General features: G+C 31.7%; 1 protein-coding gene across 1 annotated transcript in view; it reads left to right on the top strand.

Annotated features, from left to right (window-relative positions):
- Positions 1 to 961: 961 nt before the first annotated feature.
- Positions 962 to 23420, top strand: part of LOC126751956 (uncharacterized) — a 157274-nt gene continuing 134815 nt past the window's right edge. The window contains exon 1 of the mRNA XM_050462435.1: positions 962 to 3067. The gene's annotated coding sequence lies outside the window, so the exon portion shown is untranslated. The remainder of the gene's footprint in view (positions 3068 to 23420) is intronic.

Below are 23420 nucleotides of genomic sequence, written 5' to 3'. Positions count from 1 at the left end.
CGATAGTTCCTGTACATCGTTAACATTTGCTGTTAAAGCAAATAATGTAATTTAATATTAACAGTCTTGTTTAACAGTTACTGTAAATACTCCATAGTTTACAACAGAGTAAACTGAGAAAATGCTGTAAACAAAATTCATGCTAAGGAATATTACTGTCTATGTTAATCAAATTTATTAACATTCTCTCTGAAACTTTTCTACAGTAATTCCTAAACCAAAAAGTCAACAAACTCTTCAAGTACCGCTGTAAACTAGCAAGATAAATAGACACTGAAAATAACGAAAATCTGCTGTAATACCAGAATCTTCGTTAAAAAAAATATTTTTCGTTGAGCTCTCTGTTTTGGTTGCTCAAAAAAATGCAGCCGAGCACGCATGCAACAGCATCGTACCTGTGCGGCTACACACATACATATGTAAGAATGTATGTCACAGCTGCTGTTGCTATTACTCACGCGCTGTAATGGAGAGCAAAAATTTACGGAAAATTGCTACAGCACAACACAACATTTCCAATAAGAATACTTATTTATGTACGCAAGTATTTGTAAAGAGCTCTCGCTCTTCCGCTCCAATTGCAGCGAAAATAATCCACACAACTTCGCATTACAAAATGCCTAACCGAATGCATGGCGTTTACTCTACAAACGAGCAGGGATACAAGTGTTGCTCTCAACGCGCCCGGGAGCGCTATGGTGCATTGTGCTGCGCATCATCGCCTTGAACGACGGGCAACAGTCAGCGCTAACACCACCACAACCATTCACCAGCACCACCACTAACAGCAGCAGCAATCCCTTTAACAGCAACGACGAACATGTCACCCAGCCACCACCATGCAATAATTTACGCTCAGCACATGTGTACACGAGTACATTGAAGGGCCGGCCAGGCAGTGAGCCATCGTGCAACTGTAGCGGAACTGTGCAACGAATGGTCGCACAGTCGCAGCCGAACACTCTACGGAGTCAGAACAAATTCATATTAAGCGCGCATAAACGTTTACTAACCGCGTATAAGCCGAACGTACGTTTGTTTGTGTGGTACGTTGCCGTCAAAACAACGGTACTTTTTTGGATTATCATTTTTATTCGTGTACACAGAACGACAACTCGTCGTCGTCGAGGAAAATCTGAAGTTCTTGTGGTGTTTTCCATACACATACATATATAATTGTGTTTTTATTTTTTTTTTTTGTTTGCTCGGGCGCGTTTATTAACTTACTATATATTGTAGGTGTGTGTGCGTATGTGTACTTCCGCCACATATCGATGTTGTTTCGCGTTGACGACGCGTCGCGCAAACCGAACTTTGCATATTTCGACGTAGGATTTCCGCAAACAGCGCGCGTACATTTTTGTGTGTGAGTCCAAATAAATGATAAATGAAAATTGTTGCGAAAAATAAATACACAACGCAGTAAAAGTGTTTGTGGCAACTTGAAAAATGTGCTTTTGGCATAAGTGAAAATTTGTCGCGTACACGAAGTTAGTGTTTGAAATCATTGTTGTATTGTGGACTTTAACGAAAAATGCTAAGAAAGCTGAAATACGTTGAGACAACGACGACGTTGCTAGTGGGCGCAACGTTAGGAAGCAACAAATGCGTTGGATAATAGCGTTTTTTGAAAAACAACTGGCGTTTTGAAAGTCAAAAGGCTTTGCGGTAGTCACGAAGTGAATATACGAAAAAATTTTTTGTGAAAAAATAATTATTGCTGTGCATAAAAAAATAATTTTATTGTTATAAAATTTGAAGTGTGTAATTAAAACTATAATGCATTAAAGCTACTACGAAAAACAATTTACAGTTAGACAAAATAACGGTAAATTATTTTAACCAATATCAACAGATAATGCAAATCCGTGCGTGAAACTCAAAAAAAAAAAAAATATTTTGATTTATTGTAATCATTATATTTGGTAATCATTACATGCTGTAATCATTATATATTGTAATCATTACATATTAATTACAAGTACTTTCTGTGATGAATTTGAGTTTTGAAGTAAATTTGTCTAAAACACGACTTAGTTACCCACGAAAATAATTTCTGTAAGCGCAAATATTTGAAAGATGTTGTGAGTGTTAGAGAAAAATATTATCGAAACAGAAGGAGGAAACAAAATTGAAGAAAAATCAGCAGTGAAGTCGAAACAGTAAGAAAAAAATTTCAAAAATATTAGCAATAAAGCTGAAAAATATTACCGAAATAAAAATTAAGAAAATATTAACTGAGTCTGTAATATATTTACAACAACATATCATACAAAAAATATTAATAAAAGCATAGAAGTTAAAACCAAAGGAAAAATATAGATTTTTCGAACAAATGTAACAAAAAAAAAATTACAAAACATAAAAATAATATTAATAAATAACAATAGTTGTAATAACTCACCTAATAGCAAGCAATCTGCGCAGCAAAACAAATAAAAAAATATTAATAAATAAAAAAAAATATTCAAAAAAATTTACTGCGCTTTATATAACACAACAGCTGTGAGAAAAATTATTGCATTTATTTTCCAACTAAAGTAAAATTTTTTGCGGCTTTAATTCGCACACAGAAAGCTTACAACACCAATTACAACCCAACTAATTCAACGAAACGCTTATAAAAGAAAAAAATATATTTCCAAAACAAACTCCGCACTTTACAGCAGCTCATAAAAGTGTGTGTACATAGCAATTTGTTTGAGCTTGTTGTAGATTTACGTGTTTAAGCAATTAAAGCCAACTTAAAGCCGCACACCACAAGCCACCGCAAGCGTTGTAACCACCACACCGTGCAACTGTGAAATTGCTTCATTTTTAATTTACCAGCTGCCTACGAAAAGTTAAACAAGCGAGCGTGTTATATTTTTACAAAAAAATAAATAAATAAGTGTGTGTTATTTCTGTTGTTTGTGTAAAACTTTTGCACCGCATGCATTTTTAATAGATTTTTACACTTCAACTGTTGCAAAGTGCAAGCGTGTGGATTTAACAGATTTAATAACGTTTGGTGTTGGTGCAAATAATTCGGTTTTGCCACAAAAAGAACAACAACAAAGCGATACAGGTGAGTTTCGTTTTTGTTTACCTATGGTGTATGCTGTTTGAAGCGCTCACCCACTAGCACACTTCAAATTCAGCTAAATAGTATTAATTAATTAAAAAAAGGTTGCTGGATGGCAGCCCACGTTTATGAAAAGTGTTAGCATTGGTCTTAAAAATTATGAAAGTGCGCTGGTTTGCTTTTTATTGGTGCATAAATAATTATTTGGTGGACATACAGATATACATATGTGTAACGTTTTACAGAAGTTAATGAAATTGCGTTTGGCTCGCTTGTGTGTAATTGTGTATTTATTGGCTAATAAATTTCAAATTTATATTTTAAAATATTGCAAACACGGGTCTGATTTTACGCTAATTAAATACGCGAAACCAATTTATTATATTTTTTTCAATATTTTTCTGACCTTGCCACATTTAGAACATCTTCATTATTTCTTCGCTAATTTGCCAATATACCTAATAAATTGTACATTTTTGAATTTTTATGAGGCATTACAAACTACCCAATAAATTCAGGCAATTAGTGAATTTTCGTGACATAAAGCTCAATATGTAAATATGGGTATTTTACAAGATATTCGGAACCAATGATCGAAAATATATTTTATGTGTTAATTAAACAGTGATAAATGTTTTGGTTAACCTTGTTCTGTGATCTAATTCAAACTGAATTATAAGAAATAATACAAAATGTTCCAAAAAATATCATTTGTTACATAGAAACATTTTTTAATTTAGAAAAAAATGAAAGATTAGTATTGAGTAATAAAATTTGAGTGAAACTAAAAAAAGAAACAAAACCCATAAAAAACTTTTATATGAAATTGTAGTAAGTTTTTTATAAGAAAAAAAAAATTTTTTTCGCTCTCATTTCAGAACATTTAATGAGTCGTTCACAAAGTTATTTTCTTCAATTATTCCCTTTGTAAAGAACTCAATCTTTTTGCTTGTTTTTAATGAGAGTGAAAAATTTTAAATTTAATATTAAAATAAATTAAATATAAAATATTGAGATTGAGTTCTTTACAAAGTTGTTTTCTCTTCTCTACCTTCATTGGTTACTTTTAAAGTCATAGACTGAATTTAAATAGAAAAAGGACTGTTCAATACAATTGGCTTAAAAATTTTTCGAATAAAATGTCGATAATGAAATTTTGTGAGATTCCAAATAAAAATCCAAATAAAAATCCGATTCAATATTCGTATATTCAAATATTTTTGCTTTCTGAACGTAATGTCTAGAATGCCTTATAAAATATCCATTATTGAGATTCTTATTCTAACATAGAAAAAGGAAAATTCTGGCAAGAAATTGAATAATTTTATTTTTCCAAGTTTACTATTAAATTACAAAAAATAATACAAATATAATAATTGAAAGGTACCTGAAACATCTTCAAAATAATTCAGACATGTACATACATAATGAATCGAAAATTCTTAAAACAAAAAAATAAAAAAACTAACTTCAGATATTTTTTTTAATGTGAATAAGAAAGATATATTTTGTTGGGAATCAACTCAATCTCGAAAATGATTGACTACACAAAGGAAGTAAAATGATAATTACACATAAGAAATTAAAATATCTTAAAGAGCGAAAAGTGATCTAGACTAGAAACGAAATGGTCTAACAAGATTTTAAGTGTATCTCGAAAGGTTATATTCACATAAAAGCCAGAAAGACGCGTGGTTTGTTTATTTTTTTTTTTTAGTTACATTTTATGGTAGTTAATAAAAAAATAAAAAAGACACATTTTAAGAATTTAAGTACTTAAATATTCGGGAATTCGAATTCGAAAATTTTGGGATACCCTCAATCCAGGCGGACCTTAGGTTTTTCCTACAAAAACTACATTACAAAGTGGGCTAAAAATTCGAAATTATTATCAAAAATTTTAAATTATTATCAAAAATTTTATTCATTTTAATATTATTTGATAGATTTCGAATCGCTAGGTTCTGCTGTTTCGGAAAAACTTCCTCACCGTCTCCGAAAACAGCGTTCTGAGAAATACTATTGAGAAACCATTTAGTTCTTAAAGCTAGAAATAGCAATTAAAATCCAATCCAACAATCAAATTAATATTTCAAAACAAAGTTACAAACTTTGGCATCACATAATCTTAGAATACATAAAAATAGAAACATTTCTTGTTACTTAAATTATAATTAATTTTAAAGTTTGAAATGAAATGGGAATATCTGATGGTAAACACAAATCTAGTGAAAAATAGTAGTTTTCATTGAAATTTTTGCGAAATTAATTTAGTAAAGTTTCTAGCAACAATATTGATACAGTATAATTTGTAAAAAAATGTATTTTAAACAAATTGTCATGATCTAGGCGTAAACTCCCATATAGTGCAAGATTGCTACAGCATTTTAACGAAGAAGTAGCCATCTTAACTTCTAGAGATTGACTACCAAGCGACTCAAACGCCTCAAACCCAGCGATCTTTTAAATTAGCCAATACTCTCAAAGTATCATTATTTTTTTCTTTGATCAATCTGTTTTTTTATTTTTTTAATTCAGCTTCTGTTTATAGCTACTTCATATTAAAAATAATACTCTAGACGCCCAAATTTCGTTCACTTTTTCGCAATTGATAAAAAATATTATGATTTTTTTTTATTTATATATCTTTCAAGAGTAAATAAAAACAAAATTAATAAACATGTACTTACGTGCTGAATTAAAAGGAAAAAAAGCCAAGTTCTAGAGAGTGAAGAATACAAATATCACTATCGTACAAACAACAACCGGAAGTTGTTTTTATTAAGATGGCTACTATTTTAAAAATGAAAAACATTTATTCCTTGTTGATGACGCACTACTTTTTTTTTCGGGATTATTTTCTCTAATATTTTAAAAATTGTTAAAAATGGCAATTTTAGTAAAAAACATTTATTCTTTGTTGGCTTTATCTTCTAATATCATTATAAAAAAGAGTGGTGCGTAAGATAAATAAATGAGGATTGCACCGCGACCTAAAGTCTACTGTGTCCTAAAGTGGTGCGTAGAGAATATCTTGTCAAATTACAAGTAAACTGATTGATTTGAACTTGAGATATGATAACAAATGCATAAAAAAAAATATTTTTTCTGAAAAATATTAAGAGAAAATCGGCCGAGTTGCATTGACAGTAAAACAATTTTAAATTTGAAAATTATCTATATTTTCTAAAGTCCTTTAAAAGTGAAATTTTTCAAAACCTGAACAATTTTTTTTTTCAAATTTCTAAGCTGCTCGAATACCTGCATCAAAAGAGCACCAACAACTTAAAATACATTCAACAGGCGTACAAAATGTGCTTCAATTACTATTTTTGTTGCCTTTTTATATCAAAGAAAGATATTCTCATACAACTGCAACATTTCTGCACAATTAGATTCGCACAAAAAACCTATTTCTTCCACTCAATGCAGTTCTTATTTAATCCTGCAAAAAACTCTCTCTTGCACAAACACTTCACCAACACTATCTTCAGCAAATTATCTAAAAAAGCATTTAAAATAAAAATTATGCATGTACATGACACTGCTGACTGTCTAAGCGGAAAATCTACGGCAGATGTACATTTAAGATTTGTTGACTAAACGTCCGAGCCTACGCACTGACGCAGCGCACTGACCTGCTTAATGATGAAAGAATGATAGATAGCAGAAAAAAGCAACACCAACAAAACACCGTACTAAATTATGCCTGCGTATGCCAGTTTTATCTGATCGGCCGCAGCGCACAAATTAAGCGAAATTACAAAGGCATCATAAATGCCGCCGTGGCGCTCCCTGCACCCAGCACACCGTGGCCGACGCTGCAGCAAGCGCATTAATTTCTTTATGTGTCCACTGTGTCTACCATTCACCTTGCCGCATAAATACATATATCTGAGACGAAATGGGCGCACATTTGATTTCATTTAATTTCACTTTGTTTTGCGCTTCATTTGCCTTCACTTTATTTGTGTTTTGTTGCCGCTTTACGCAGCGCTTGCCTCTACTTGCTTTATCGAATGCACCCAATCTTGTCGCGGCTGCTGTGTAACCGAAAATTGTCTATGTACCGCGCGCTGCCGCGTGAAATTTATTTATTAATTTTTTCTTCTCCGCTCACATTCTTTCCCTTACTTGCTGCCACGGCGCAGCAAAGCAAAGCGCGTTAACATTTCAAGTTTATTGGTGAAAAAATTATGAGCAGGTAATTATGTGAAAAATTATGTTTGACAATTAAAATTCCTCACATTTCCGTCTTCGCCGTGCGCTTGACGTTGCCTGGCGTTGGCATATGGCACTCAACGCTTTGATCTTCTAATGTCGATTATTCGGTCGCAGTGACGACAAGTGACAGTAAAGCGCGTGTGGCAAGCAAAGCATGGTACTATAGCGGCCATGTGGCTGCCACAAGTTTGCCGACACTTGCTGCATACGCCGCAAATTGTAAGAGTCCCTCTTTTGGGCTTTTATTGCTTTTTCCCTAAACTCTGCTGCTATTTTTTTATTATACATACCCTGAACAGTGTACATATATTAAGTTTGTTAAGAAAATCGTAATATATCGAAGGAAACGTCAGAGACCCTGCAGACTATATAAATAAATGATCAGGGTGACGATTTGAGTCGATTTCACCAAGTCCGGTTGGCAGTCCGATTATGTAAATGTGAACTAGTCTCTCAGTTTTTAAGTTATCGCTCTGAAATTTTGCATATGTTCATTTCTCGCCATGAAAACACTCACTTGTCGAAATCACTCATATCGAAACATTATGAGATATAACTGCCATACAAACTGAACTATCAAAATAAAGTTCTTGTATGAAAAACTTTTTTATTTGACGAGATATCTTCACAAGATTTCGCATGAGTTATTAACCAAGTCAACGGTACATGCTCCGAAAAAATTGTTTGAATCTGATCATTATAACAAATAGCTACCATACAAACTGACCCATCAAAAGCAAGAAAAATAAGTTTTTATACCCTTTTCAGCTATAAGAAATCCAACTGTGAATGGTATTATAGCTTTGGTGTAGCCATAGTAAAAATTTTTTCATATATTTTTTTTTTATTTTTTAAATACATACACAATTTTTTTCACTTGCTCTCTGCAGCTCCAATCACTTCTGGTATGCTTGGCATTTACTATGTGTGGCATTTGACGTTCGCTGCTTTGTTGGTATACATATTCTTGTTGTTTTTTATTTACTGTTTGTTTGCTTATTTCTTGTTGTTGTTATGAAAACAGATTTTTCCTATAAAACAGTTGAAATTCCGTATTTTTCGTCTTGATTGCAGTCAGTTAGCGTGAAATTTATTGATGATTTGATTTGCTCTTCATGCTGTCTAATGGTTTTTGAATTTCTTTTAACGGTAATTTGGTCTGCTTGGATTTATTTTCTTTAACAGCAGTTCTTTTCAGAAAGTTTACGAATATTTTCGCTTAACTTTTGTTGTGTATATGTGTTTTAAACGTGGCGAGCGTTTTCATCTCGTCTATATTGGTACTAGTTCGTGAGTAATAAAAAACACTCAATTTTGAAGTTTTTGATGAAGTTATATTATATTATATACAGTTTTACGATCTTCTATCATTTTAGAATAATGTCGCAAAGCTAAAACCCCAACAAATCGTATAATTATTTACTTTGTCTTAGCGCCTGTAATGTTTAGTAAATCCGTCTATTCAAAAACTTACAAAGCACTTATACACTGTAAAGTTCAGCTATCCTTATTTCAAATTTTTATTACTTATTTGCAAAAACCACTTCAATCCGTCAGCGTTGCAACGAGACTGCATTAAGTTTTCTTTTTCTTGAAATCCATTACAGGATTTAATCAAGCAGAATCAAGCTAATTTTTGATACCCTGTGCTGACGATGTTCTGCATCGTTAGGAAGAAATGATAGTCAGAAGAGACAAGTTCTGAACTATAAGATGGCTACGGAAAAACTTCCCAGCCGCTATTTTCAAAATTATTTTTAATCGGTCTTGCAACGTGAGGTCGAGCGTCGTCATGGAGGAAAATTATTTGCTCGTATCTTGTCGTCAATTGCTAGGACTTTTCGGCGCTTGTTCGCCGCAATTTGTTGAGATGTTGTCGGTTGCATTAACTATAAGTGCTATCACCTGAGTTTAGAAGCTCAAAATACAGCACGGTCTTCTGCTTGAGAGCACATCTACATACATCTTGATAACGTAAATATTCGTCTTCATCATTGATTTGGCTGGTTGGGGGATATAATGCTTATATGTTATGACTTTTTTCATTTTGTGTTGTCCTAATGGTTTAATTGTTTATCACCATTCCCAATTCAATGCAAAAATTACTTTTTTTTGAAGCATTCAAGCAGCTTTCTGATACGCAAAATCGTCTTTCAACGTCTCTTGGCTTCAATTCTTACGAATTATCCAATTTTGTTACTTTTTTGTATCTGGCTGCTTTTATACGTTTTGAAATTGCTGATTCAGTGTCTTCCAATGATTCTGCTAGTTTTTCTGCTGTTTGGAAACAATATTCATCGAGTAATGCTTCAGCATCCTCACCTTCAAATTGTTCTTGTCGCCCAGATTGTTTTTCGTCTTTCAAGCCAAAATCAGCAGTATTAAATGTGAGCATATACGGCACAAACTTCCACCAAAACCCAATGTTTGACGAGTTTTGCTTCGTATTAAATCCTTGAGAAATAACTTCATGCTAAAACATTTTTCCAAGAACAAGGTTCGATATATTTCAGTGAAATAATTTATTGTTAAGTTTATTACTTTTTTACTACATAAAATAAAATATAATTAATTAAAAAAAATTAAATAAAATTAATATAAATAAATTAAATTAAATTAAATTAAAAACAAAGCAAAATTAAATTTTATTTTATCACATATCAAGTATGTATGTATGTACATATGTGATAAAAAAAATTAAATAAACCTAACAATAATTATATTCAGATTAATTTTACTTAATTTAATTTAAGTTAATTATTTATTTTATTTTTTTAATTGATTTAATTTAACTTTATTAAATTAATTAATTTAATAAATTTAATAAATTTTTTAATTTTAGTTTATTTTGTTTTATTTAATTTAATTAATTTAATTTAATTTAATTTCAATTTATTTTACTTTAATTTATTTTAGTTTATTTTATATTTTTTTCGAAATCATTAATTTCTTCGCATTAAAATTTTGTCTTAATAGAAAAGCTTCATCTCCCGCTTTACTTAAAATACCCCAACTCTCCACCTTCAAGTCTAACATAAAACAAAAGCAGATGCGCTTGTGCGGAAAATTCGTTCCGCGGCTAAACGCATGTCATTGAAATGGCTAATAAACAGCAACAAGGTTCGCTAATGCCCAGTAACCGCAAAAAACGGTCAAATACGAGGACATTGTATGCAAGCATAGACTCTTCCGTGGCGTTGTACTTTTGTGCTGTAAATGTACTGTTTTCAAGGCTTTTCCGCCAAAAAAGTGAAATATATTAAAAGAAAAAAGTTTAAAAATACAAATATATCTTAGACAGCGCGCTGGTGCCGCTGCTTGGCAACAACTTTTCCAAAGTTCACATTGCAGTTTTTTTCCCAATTTTTTTGTAAACGAAATGTGTTCCAATTTCCAACTAGACTACTTTTGCTTTCAGCTCACACCCCAATGGGCGCATATTAAAATGAGCTCGAAATTACACTATGAGCCTTTCTGCTTGCCCGCAGAAATCTTTCGCCTGTTTTCTTCGTTTATTTTCTTTTTGGCATTTACTGCATTGTCATATACGCCGTGCTGCCGGCGTCGCCAACCTTCACGCTTTGCTTGCTAATGAAGTTGACGCGCAATCAGCGCGTGCATGTGCTTTTTGTCGCTGTGATTTTTTTGTTTGATACATTTCCAGTTTGTTTACTTTTAAGCAAAAGAAAAATGTTAACAAAAAGCACAAGGCATATTCCCATCAAACGTGCCGGGCTCTATACATGTGTGTGTTTGTGGTACACAGCTTCTTCAACAGCTTGCTGGCTGACAACAGTTGTAAGTGATGCTCGAAACAGTTATGTTGAGGCGATACATGTGTATGTATCGGGTGATTTTTTAAGAGCTTGATAACTTTTTTTTTAAAAAAAAACGCATAAAATTTGTCTCATGGTTCTTTATTTGAAACGTTAAATGACATTTACTTTTTGAAGATAATTTCATTTAAATGTTTAATCATGTTGTTTCAACAAGATGGCGCTACATGCCACACAGCTCGCGATTCTATGGCCATTATGCTGTTGGACGCAACGTGTTTTCGTTCGATGCTAACAAACTTTTTGTTGCCAAAAATGGAAGAACTGAACTTGGTTATCAACAAGATGGCGCTACATGCCACACAGCTCGCGATCTGCTCGTTCGTCTCTCAGAAATGGACCATCCACCAGATCAGATGCTGTGTGTTTGTTTGTATTCCAGCTTTGGAAGACATATGTATTCCGGCCGAAATGCTCGATCTACTATCGGCTGCCGGTCAAATTCACTGATATCTGTTTCCCTGCATTTTATGCGTTTTTTTTATAATTTATGTCATGTATGTGTGTAGTTGAAAAGTATGCTTTTATGTTTTCATAAATTGTCAGTTCTTGCTTTTGGTTTTGTTTGTTTGTATGTGCATATGTAGGTATCTACTATCGGCTGCCGGTTCAATCGCATTTTTTTAATTTGGTTTTTGTTGCTGCAATAGATTTTCTTCGGTTTTTTTCCAAATGGAAATTTTGATGCTTCATTATGAAATAGTTTTGAGTTTTGAAAGCATCATTATAATAACGGTATTTCCAAAATTTTACGACTTGGAAACATTTTAAGATTGTAAGTGAAAAACCACTGTCTTAAATGTTAAAAAAAAATATTTGAAATATTAATACTTTCTGATAAGACTTGCACAAGGCTTGAAGAAGTTTCTGAAATATATAATTAATTCGAAATTATGAAAAAAAATATTTTCAGCCAAAACGTTAACAAAAAATATTTTAAAATAAAAAACGGTAATTCTTTTGCTTAAATAAAAACTTGTGGAGTATAAAAGTATGAAAAATTAAAAAAAAACGACAACAAAACATACAAATTATCAAAAGTATATTATTAAAAAAGGCAATTTGAATTTTTTCAAATATATTTACATACTTTGGATATTCAAAGTATAAATATAGTATTTGAAATGAAAGATTTAGATCTTAAGAGATAAAACTCAAAATTCTTAACACAAAATAAAAAAAAATATTTTGGAGCAAAACTTTTCAAAAGTATTGGAAAAGTTAAAATTTTTGGAACTAAAAAAATTATTTTTTTGCTTATTTAAAAAAAAAATAAATGTTTTTAATTATTTTTTTAATAAGGTGAAAGACTTAGATCTTAATAAGCATAAAGCCATAAAACTCAAAATTCTTAAATTCAAAAACAAAAATATTTTAAGGCAAAAATTTTCCAAACTATTGGAAAAACTAAAATGTGTGGTTATAAAAAAAATATACATATGTATATTATTTTATTGTTAAAAAAATATATTTTTTTAGATTATTTTTTTTATTAAGGTAAAAATTTAATAAATGAAATGTATAAGAAAGATTGACAATAAAAAGTATTTAAGTTTTTTTTAATATTTTATTATTATGTAAACATTTTTAAATGAAAAAGTATAAAAAATTAATAAAAAGCAAACAAGCATATAATAAATTCTTCTCTTAAATAAATTCAATTAAACAAAGAGATATTTAAATTTTCAGGAATATTTATAACCTACTTTGGCTTTTTTAATTAAATAATTTTAACAGTAATGTATTTAGAGTAAATTACTATTGAAAGCATTTCTTTTAAAAAATAATTTTGAAAAATAAAATTCAACAAAAAATGTAAATAAAATCATTGCGAAAAAATTGAAAAATCAATTCCAATTTTCCAGAAGAAGATTTTATTGAAAAAAATTAATTTTAAACCCAATCCCGAAATCTTTAAAAAAAAATATTTTATTTATTAAATTAAATAAAAAAAATAAATTATTTTCATAAAAATGTGCTATTAATATCAAAAAGTAAACATTATAAAAAATAATTTTTAATTTGTACTTGTTTTCCAAAAAATAAGTCTGGAAAATGTTTTAAAAATTCGAATCTCGTTTTTTATAAAATAAATGGATGAAATAAAAAAAAGTGGTATACAATTATTATTTTCATGAAAATAAATAAACAGTAAATTGTTATTAAAAAGAAAGCTTCAAAAAGATAATTTTTAATACATAGATATTTAATTAAAAAAAAAATCTAGGAAAAGTTCGAAAATTAAAAAATTTAATAAAGAAATTAAAAAAATGTATTATCAATAATTTGTTATTAAAAAAAGCTTTAAGCTACATATGTATATAATTTAAAAGAATATTTACAAAAATTCTAGAAGAAATTCTAGAAAAAGAATTTAAAAGTCAAAAAAAAAATTGAAAAATAAATAACAATAAAAAAACAGTAATAAATTTTATCATATTTATTAAAATTTAAAAATATTTAAAAATTTTATTATTTAATTATACACCGAAAAATATTATTTAATTACGTTATTGAAAATGTGGGAATTTCAAAACACTTCATTAATTGAAAAAAAAAATATTTATTATTTAAAAAAAATTTTTTCTATTAATTTTATTTGTATTTTGTTTTTTTTTTTTTAATTTTTATTTGTTTTTTAAATTTTGTTTTTGATTTTTTTTGAAAAAATTAAAAAAAAAAATTATTAATTTTTTTAAATCACATTTTAATTTAATTTAATTTCACCTGCAAGAATTTTTGTTCCGTTTTTTTATTTTTTCATGTGTTTTGTTTTGAATGTTTTTTTGAAAAAATTTTATCATAAACATTTCTAATTAATTAGCGCACAAAATGTACAAGCAGCATCATTTACAATCAACAGGAGTACATAAAAGTGAAGAAAATGAAGTTACACTGGCAGCGAAGAGTAGTGGGACATATGTATGTATGTACATAAATGATTTTTGAAATTACGAAACTAAATTTAATAAGAGAAATGTTTTTAATATCTTTTTTTTCATTTAGAAGCAAAAAATAATAATAAAATTAATAAGGCAAATATTTCCATTTAAAAAAAAATGAAAAAAAGTTTAAAAATAAATATTTTTAGTAAAGTATATATAAAGGAAATATTTTATATTTTGAAGCAAAAAATCAATAAAAATAATTGTACTTCTTATCAAAGTCTAGAAACGTTCCTTATCTAATGATACTTGGCATGTAAAAATTAAAGAAAATTACAAAACAAAAATCCGAATCACAACTTGGTTTAATTGGTCAGTAAAGTATTACACAACTGTATTTTTAACAAAATTATTAGTTAAAACGAAATAAATAAAAAATACTATATACACAAATTTAACGACATTCTGAACCCACAGCGAATTACTCGAATAATTAAGTCATTCTAGTGCTTTTCATATTTCCAAGCAGTTATTATTTCATATAACTCAAAAAAAAATTATAAATTTCTCTGGTCCTCACACTTTTCGTCAACACTGTTGCGATAAAAATCTCAGCCGCAAGTTCTCCGGAACACAGCAGTTGACAAGTGCGCCTACCTACCCGCACTCCAGCACTCCACCACTCGACTTTGTTGCCGATTGTCACAAATGATTTCATTCTCCTTCTTTTCTGCGCTTGCCGCACTCTGCCGCTACGACTGCTGCTGCCACTTTGCGAGCCACATGTGGCCGCCTGCTTGACTGGCGCTACGCACGTACCAACACACATGCACATACGTACAGTTATGTGATCAGGCGCACGCACACAGGTGCAATGCTGCTGTTGCCACTATCATCAACACGGCAATTGTCCGCTGCAGTGTGTCGCTGCCACCGTCGCGCAGCACAAATAAATCTGCATGCGTCTGTCGTGCACACACATGCTTATGTAACTTGTTGCTATGTATGTGTGTGTTTTTACAGGTAGTGTCGTGCATTTTGTTTTATTGTTGTTGTTTATCATGCTGTATCACTATTGGTATCTGCAGCCGGCAGCGCGGCATCTCGCATTGCGGAGATTTTCCCTTCAAATCATTTGATATGCATTGTGAAATTGTTTAACGTTGTTGTTGTTGCTGTTTTTGTGTATCTTACCTCGATTTTTATCGTTTTTAGTTGTTGTTTTTATTTTATTTTTGTTGCGTTTTTTGTTTTCTTACCTCAGTTCAGTTGTCTTTACCTTTCCACCTTCCGCTGACACTTTGTTTGTTGTAGTTGTTGCGCTTAAGTTTATTACCTTTATATTTGCTTGTTTATTATCGTCATTTCGCTTGGGTGCTTGTAAATTTTTCATCTACTTCAACTTGGCATTGCCGCTGGTGCGGCCCTGCCACGGCTCTTGAGTACTTTATACATGTATGTACATATGTGTGTGTGTATGAGTGTGACTGTGTGTATGCGTGTACTTGTATGTTCTTTAATGTTTCCAATTTTTTTCTTTCATCTAATTTTTATGCATTTGTTAGTTTGTTAGCCGATTCTTTGTGTGTAATTTTATTGTTTTGTGAAAAATCTCCGTTGCCTGGCGTGGGGGAAAATTAATTTTAATTGCAGGTGTAGGCTGTTGCGATCATACGCTTTTTGTGCTCTTAATATATGGCGCGCTTAATTAGTTGGCGCCACATTAGCCTACGCACACACAAACAAACATAAAAAAATAAAAACAATAAGAAGTATAAAAAAAATCTTTGTAATTTTTCTTATCATTCTTTCTTTGTTTACTATTTTATGTGTGTTTACCTTTTGTCTTTATTGCTTTTCATTTATTTTGGCTTAATTTTGGTATTTAACTCTTTCGAAATTCATTGACTTTGTCTTTACGTGCCTAAACAATACCGCTAGTTTGTCTAATTGACAAATTGCTTCGTGTTGCAAGTATTTGTTTGCGCTTAGCTGTTGCAAGCTCTGGTCATATGCACAGCTTATGAGTTATGGTGTTGAGTTTTTTAAAGAAATATATCTTAATCGCCGCCTTAAATCTGTGTAAAGAGTTAAATATTTGTTTGGCTTAAATTTTCTTTTGTTCGTCACGCCGTGACAACTTACTTAGCGCCTTTAATTTTGTATTGTTGTTGATAAGCGTGACAATTTATTTAGTAAAAATCAAGTTATAGTGTTAACTAAACAAAGGGACAATTTTTTTCGTATTTATTTATACTAATTTAACAATTTTTTGTGTCAAAATCTCATATTAGAAAGAGGCAAAATTGTTACTAAAGGGTCACCTATTTCGAGTTTCCCTACTTTTTGGAGAAAAAACACAGAAACTTCAAATTTAATAGGGGAATATTTATTATCATTCGAAAGGGCAATCTTTGGCATTTATTTTTTGAAGATTATCTCTTTCAAATGTTGGCCGCGGCTACGTCTCAGATGGTGAATGAACTGAGCATCTCGACTGGTAACTGGCGAATGACACGGCCATGTTTTCCTTCCAGATTTGAATCAAAGCATAATTGCCCGCATAGATTTTAGACTTTACAAATCCCCACAGAAAAAAGTCTAACGGTCTGATATCACATGATCTTGGTGGCCAATCGACCGGCCCAAAACATGAAATTATCTGCTAACCGAACTGTTCTCTCTATAAGTCCATTTATTGATGCGATGTGTGGGAAGTGGCGCCGTCTTGTTGAAACCAAATGTCGCCGAGTTCACGAACTTCAATTTCAGGCATCAACTAACTGGTTATCATGGCGCGATAACGGTCGCTATTGACGGTTACGTTCTCACCGGCAACATTTTTGAAGAAATATGAACCAATAATTCCACTGGCTTCAAACCACACCAAACTGTTGTTTTTTCTGAATGAAATGACGGCTCTTGAATCTCTTCAGGATGCTTTCCGTTCCAAATGCGTCAATTTTGCTTGTTTACATACGCATTGAGCCAGAAATAAGCCTCATCGCTGAACAAAATTTGGCTCGAAAACATCGGATCTTCCTGGAACTTTTCAAGAGCCCATAGAGCGAGACGATGTCGCTTAATGAAATGTTTAACGGCTTCTGTATTTTGTACACTTTCTGTTTAAGATCTCGATGCGCCAAGTCGTTCCATACCTCAGTACAAGTTGCACCGAACGACGCTGAATCGGGTCTCCACGGTCTTCGAGCACACTCTCATCCATGGCTGCTATATTTTCTTCACGGAGTGCTGGACATCGTCGAGTTTGATCGAATATTATCCGATAATGAATGCTGGGTCTCTATATGGGTGATGTTGTGAATAGTACGCTCAGTAGGCCGATTATGTTGACTATAAGTTCAACGAAGTGCGCGAAACACATTCTTTACAGAACGTAAATTTTCGTAATAAAGTTGAACGATTTGTGAAAGTTGTTCAGGCATAAGTCTTTTCGTGATAAAATGTCAAACGATACTTAACAAAACTAACATGGCAGCTTGACCCGGATCCTTGACGATCTGTCAATAAAAGACTATTGTAAAAAGTATCTCTCCTGGGATCACCCGTAATTCACTACAAAAGATCTTTTTGGAACATATACTATCCAAAATTTCTATCTTATAGAACCTCGAGTAATATAGCCATATTTAAACCGACGTTTTTTTTTCAAACAAATTCGACACTTCTGCTAAGCTTACACAGCCAATTTCAGCATTTAACTGATCAGCGCTAATGAGAGGCACTTAAGTTACTCCAAAGTTTATGGCGCGTGACTACTTCAAAGTTACAATTTTATTTTTATAATATTCAGCTAAACACTGCATAAGTGCAATGCTAAATTAAGCGCGAATTGCTTTGTGCCTGAGTGACCATATAACATTGGCTAATATTGTAATAACACCCAATAAACAAATAGACGCCCCTAAATTTCAGAATTGTTATAAAATGCTTATGTAATCATGAACATTAACAGTTTTGTTTAAGTTTTTAATATTTTCTGTGTGGAAAAAAAAACAGAAAACCACACACACAAACGCAATTTAAACGCTTATTGTTGAAAAGCTATTGTGAGCGGAAATCTCATTTTTCAACTACTTTCAAGCAGTCATAACCAGCAATTAACCCCGGCGCAGAGTGGATATACGAGTATATTTGTATGTATGCATGTATGTATGTGTATGTGCCTGTGTAGTCTTCTGGGCACATATTATTCTTGCATGCAGTTATTTGTTAGTCATTGTGCGCATGTGCTTAGTGGCTTCCCCCACAATTCGTTAGGTTGTTCCAGTTCAAAGAATTTCATAAAGCCCATTGTCTGGAAAAAAAATACCGAAAAATAAGCCAAAGCACATACTACAAACCATATAGGGCTTGAAATAATTAGGCTCAGTAATGATATTTTGACCGAAAATGGCACTGCCACAAATGCGTTGCATTAACAAATATGTTGAAAGTTAATTCATATGCAGTCAGTGTAACAATGACCACACAAAATGAAAAAAGAATGAATAAGATTTTTTGATTTTTTTGACAAAAGGTAAAATAAGCTTTGACGCGGAGCATGGATAACGGGAATTTTAGTATATAACAACAAGAAAATTTTATTTTTCAAACTAATACAAAGGAATAATATTTTAATCAGACATTTTAAGACTTCAATTTGGACTAACAAATGTAGTTTATAGTCTGTTGGAAATATTAATCTCTCCTCAAATCGCAGTTTGGTTTGGTCTGAAAGCAAAATAAACAGCTTGAAATTCTAACTTAGAACTCAGTAGTTCATAGACTTGGTGAACTACTATCTGATCAAATTTGACCCGTACTGGAAGAAACTTACATTTTTATGTATTTTAACAAAAATATTTATTATAACTACTTTCAAAATAATATCCCACGCCAATTTTAAAATTTTCCATATCCATCTGATCAAATTTGACCCGGACTGGAAGAAACTTACATTTTTATGTATTTTAATAAAAATATTTATTATAACTACTTTCAAAATAATATCCCACGCCAATTTCAAAATTTTCCATATCCATCTGATCAAATTTGACCCAGACTGGAAGAAACTTACATTTTTACGTATTTTTACAAAAATATTTATTATAACTACTTTCAAAATAATATCCCACGCCAATTTCAAAATTTTCCATATCCATCTGATCAAATTTGACCCGTACTGGAAGAAACTTACATTTTTATTTATTATAAAAAAAAAATTTATTATAACCTTAAAATTACATCTTCATTTTTATTTTTCTGATCAAATTTGAGCACATCATCATTTATTTTTCAAACATTTTCGTTATCATCTTCAAAATAATATCCCGAGCCAATTTTCATATTTTCCATAGCCATCTGATCAAATTTGACTCGGACTGGAGAGAAATTACATTTCCAAGTATTTTCACAAAAGTCTTTATTATCAACTTCAAAATATTATTCCGAGACAATTTTCCGTATCTATCTGATCAATTTTGACCCGGACTGGAATAAATTACATTTTCGCGTATTTTTTCAAACACTTTCATTATCATCTTCAAAATAATATTCCGCGCCAATTTTCAAACCATTGATCAAATTTGACCCGGATTGGAAATATATTACATTTTCATGTATTTTAATAAAAATCTTTATTATCACCTTCAAAATAATATTCTGAGCCAATTTTCATATTTTCCGGATCCGTCTGATCAAATTTGACCCGGACTGGAAAAAATTTACATTTGCATGCATTTAGATAAAAATCGTTACTATCACCTTCAAAATAATAACTTGAGCCAATTTTAAAATTTTTCATACATTTTTTATAAGTCTCGGTTGACCTTCAGTACATCCAACATTTTTTTGTTGTGGGTTTCGGCTCAGTTGATGAATGTAATGTCGTTTGAAAACACAACATTTTAAGTAAATTTGTTGTTCAATATTTTAACGTTCCAACTTCAATTAAATTCCAAATTTTTTTCGAAAATTAAAAGCATACCTTTAGGCGCCGTCGTGCTATAAATTAGGGAATTATATGGTTTGAAAACCTCTGATAGTAACGTAGATCAATAATTTTATTTATCGTGTGTAAGTTAGAAGTTTTCGTTATTCCAGAACTAGCACCTTTCAATATGTCAAAGAGTTTTCGAAATAGGCCGCCTTCGTAGCATACTTTTAGCAGCTTACGAAGGCGAGTTACGGTACTTCCAACAACTCCTTTTAATTTTTTCATTCACATTTCACTTCTCACAGCTGATTGACTGCGTTTCCTGTATATAATTATATACATATGTACAAACATACATATACGTATACTATATACGTGTAACTGTATAAAACAACGCAACCCCTTGTTAGTCGCTAATATGCTTGCCTGATTATTTGCTGCTTAAGTCACTTGAACGCACTTGATTGATTTGCAAAAACAAAAAACACCAGAAAACAAAAACTAAAGTATGCAGAAACCCATTGTAATGAAGAGTCAACATTTGCCAGACGCGCCCAAAATCGCCCGCTGTGCAATGCGATGCCAGCAATTTTCATCGGAAATACTTTCGCTTAACATTTTTTCAAGCAGAGCGGCCGCTTTCTTTTGTGCTGCTCGCCACTGGAAAATTTCCTTTCGGCTTCACATTTCAACGCCTCTTAAACGTATTTCATTTAAAGTTCAGCGACAGCAATTTGTGTGTGTTTTTTGCTCGCCTTTGTCCACTTGAGTAACGCTGCGCTCACTACCGCTTGCACAATATATCATTTCCTCCTCTATATGAGCGTTGGACTCGGCACTATCAGCCTACATCAAGTATCTACATAGCTGTGTAGTTGATATGCTTGAGTGCCTAAACTGGCGGGATTGAGAGGATGTACCGTTGGGCGAGCTCAGCTAGTGAGCGTGGTAATTTGCGCTGCGCTCACACTTGAGTTCAAAGATACGTCTATTATATATTTAGTCGCCACGATTTGGTTAGGTCTTTCGACGCATTGCGGCTTCAAGTGCCTGTGGCGGCGTCTGGCGGCTCTTGACAATCTGTGGTCTACTGGTGCCGTCGTCGCTGCTGCTGCTAACGCTGTTAATTGACTAATGATGCTCATTGTTTGGTGATGCGTTAAATATTTCGTCACGTTAAACGTTACGCTATGATCTGAGCTCATCTATTAATATTCGTAATTATGTAGATATGTAAGTATATATTTGATTGCATTTATTGAAAATTTAAGAAAAAAATGCAGATTTATGACCATACCCACATTTACGTGGCTTGAGCTCAGCTTCAATTTTAGAACTAGGAGCAATTCACACACCAAAACTTGAGAGACACTTATTCACGCAAATTTCGAAATGTGTTTCTACATTTAGATTACGTCTCCCATAAAAAAGTTCGATTCATTCAAGAACCTTAGTATATGGAAGTTTGTCTGGATCGCAGACCGATGTCGTGTATTGGATTTTTAAGTCTAGAATGGCACTCTGAATATAATAATTGAAATATTTTACTTATTTAGGATATAGACGGAAAAAAATGTTAAAAAATTGCAATTAGACCTTTAGAAGAGTGATATTTCAAATATTTACGAAAATAACGCCCTGTGGGAACTTCAGATGATTCAAACGAAGGTATTTTTCAGTGCGATTTAGCTCTAAAAATGAACTTTCTGGGACAGGAAGGTATAACAATTTTTCGAGATTTGTGTTTGGAGACGTCTTAGAACTTATAGAACGCCTCAATTGTGAATTAATAGAAATGGGGTGTGAATATAGGCCAAGCATTTGTCGAATTTAAAAGTTCTCCCAATAATATGAAAGCTGAAAGATCATGAAGAGACCACGCATTTAACTATATATAGATATATATGTATGTATATAAAAACTTTCAACTTTGACAAACGCTTGGCCTATATTCACACTCCATTATTCGAAGTTAACCTCTAAAATCGAAATATGATATATAAATGCGTATCAAGCACTGTTTTAAGATTAAACTCATATGGCAGGATGAAAACAGATCTTCGAAAAACAATTTATATTTTAAACATACTCACACGAATTTGGAACTTCGAATGAAAATATTTCGATTTTGGAAGCTTCCAATTGTTTTTAAAAATGGAGAATAGTACAGCTTTAAGATCAAACTCGCAAGACAATATGAAATCGTTTTTAAAATTAACATTTTTTGTTTCAAATACATTGAACCGGATTTCGAAAATTTCGAACTTCGAAGGCAAATTTCGAAATTTTCGAACATGACTTTGATAAATGGAGAAAGTAGTGCTTTAAAGTCATATAGCAGTATGTAGTCGGAACTTCGAAAAAAGTAAATACTTTCCTTTTCAAAAATACTGGTCTGAATTTCGAATTTCGCAGGCAAATATTTTAATTTTAAAAAAAAATAAATTCGAAAAATTGAAAAGTACTGTTTTCAGATCCAAATCATATGACAGTATGAAGTCGGAATTTCGCAGAAAAACTTAAACTTCAAGTATATTTGAATATACTGACTGGAATTGTGAAAATTTCGGAAAATTCGATGCTGAATTTGAAAAATTGCGAAAGTTCTTTTCAAGGTCAAACTCATACTATAACAGATTTGTATTTCTAAAATACTGATCCATGAACTTGGCTTTGAATAGTGGAGAAAGTAGTTTTTTAAGATTATGTAACAGTACGAATACAGATCTTCGAAAAAGTTCGGAATTTCGAATTTTTTTTGTTTTTAATATTGCCGGGTATTTTTAAAGTTTCGATTTCGATGGCAAATTTTTCGATTTTGGAGGATTCGAACTTAGCTTTGAAAAATGAAGAAAGTTCTGTTTCAAGATCGAAAACATATGTCACACACAAAAAAGATTTATAATATTTATCCGATTGCGATAAATTGCTTCGACGGCAAATATTTCGATTTTGGAAGCAACTTACTTTCGAACTTCGAAGTGAAATATTTCAAATTTGGAAGCTTACTTCGAAAAGTGCAGAAACTACATACTTATGTATATACATATGTATAAATTTGTGATTCAATCTCTCGAAAAAATGTTTTTGATCTCATATCCAGTACAGTGTTACTATAACTGTTATGTTTATCAATATTTATGCCTCCATTATGTTGCCACATGGCCGTGTTAGAATGGCTAAACTTAGAGCTATCTTAAGTATTAGTAACACTGTCGTCATAACAACAAGAATAGCATTCATATTTGCAAATAAAGCAGCTATATAACTGTATACTACTGTATACGAGCACACACACACACACATGCACTTATTATTTGATATACATAATATTGTGTGCATTTATTAACACCCATTAAGGCATTGGAGAATGTTGCATTAGGCCATTTCCTCTCTGCTAATAGAAACCTGCAACATTTGCCAACAACAACAACAATAACAAAGCGCGCTGCATTCGCATATGGCTTTGTTAA

The sequence above is a fragment of the Bactrocera neohumeralis genome, chromosome 3, assembly GCF_024586455.1.
Source record: "Bactrocera neohumeralis isolate Rockhampton chromosome 3, APGP_CSIRO_Bneo_wtdbg2-racon-allhic-juicebox.fasta_v2, whole genome shotgun sequence".
Taxonomy (NCBI): Eukaryota; Metazoa; Arthropoda; class Insecta; order Diptera; family Tephritidae; genus Bactrocera; species Bactrocera neohumeralis.
This window is presented reverse-complemented; position numbering and strand designations above follow the sequence as displayed.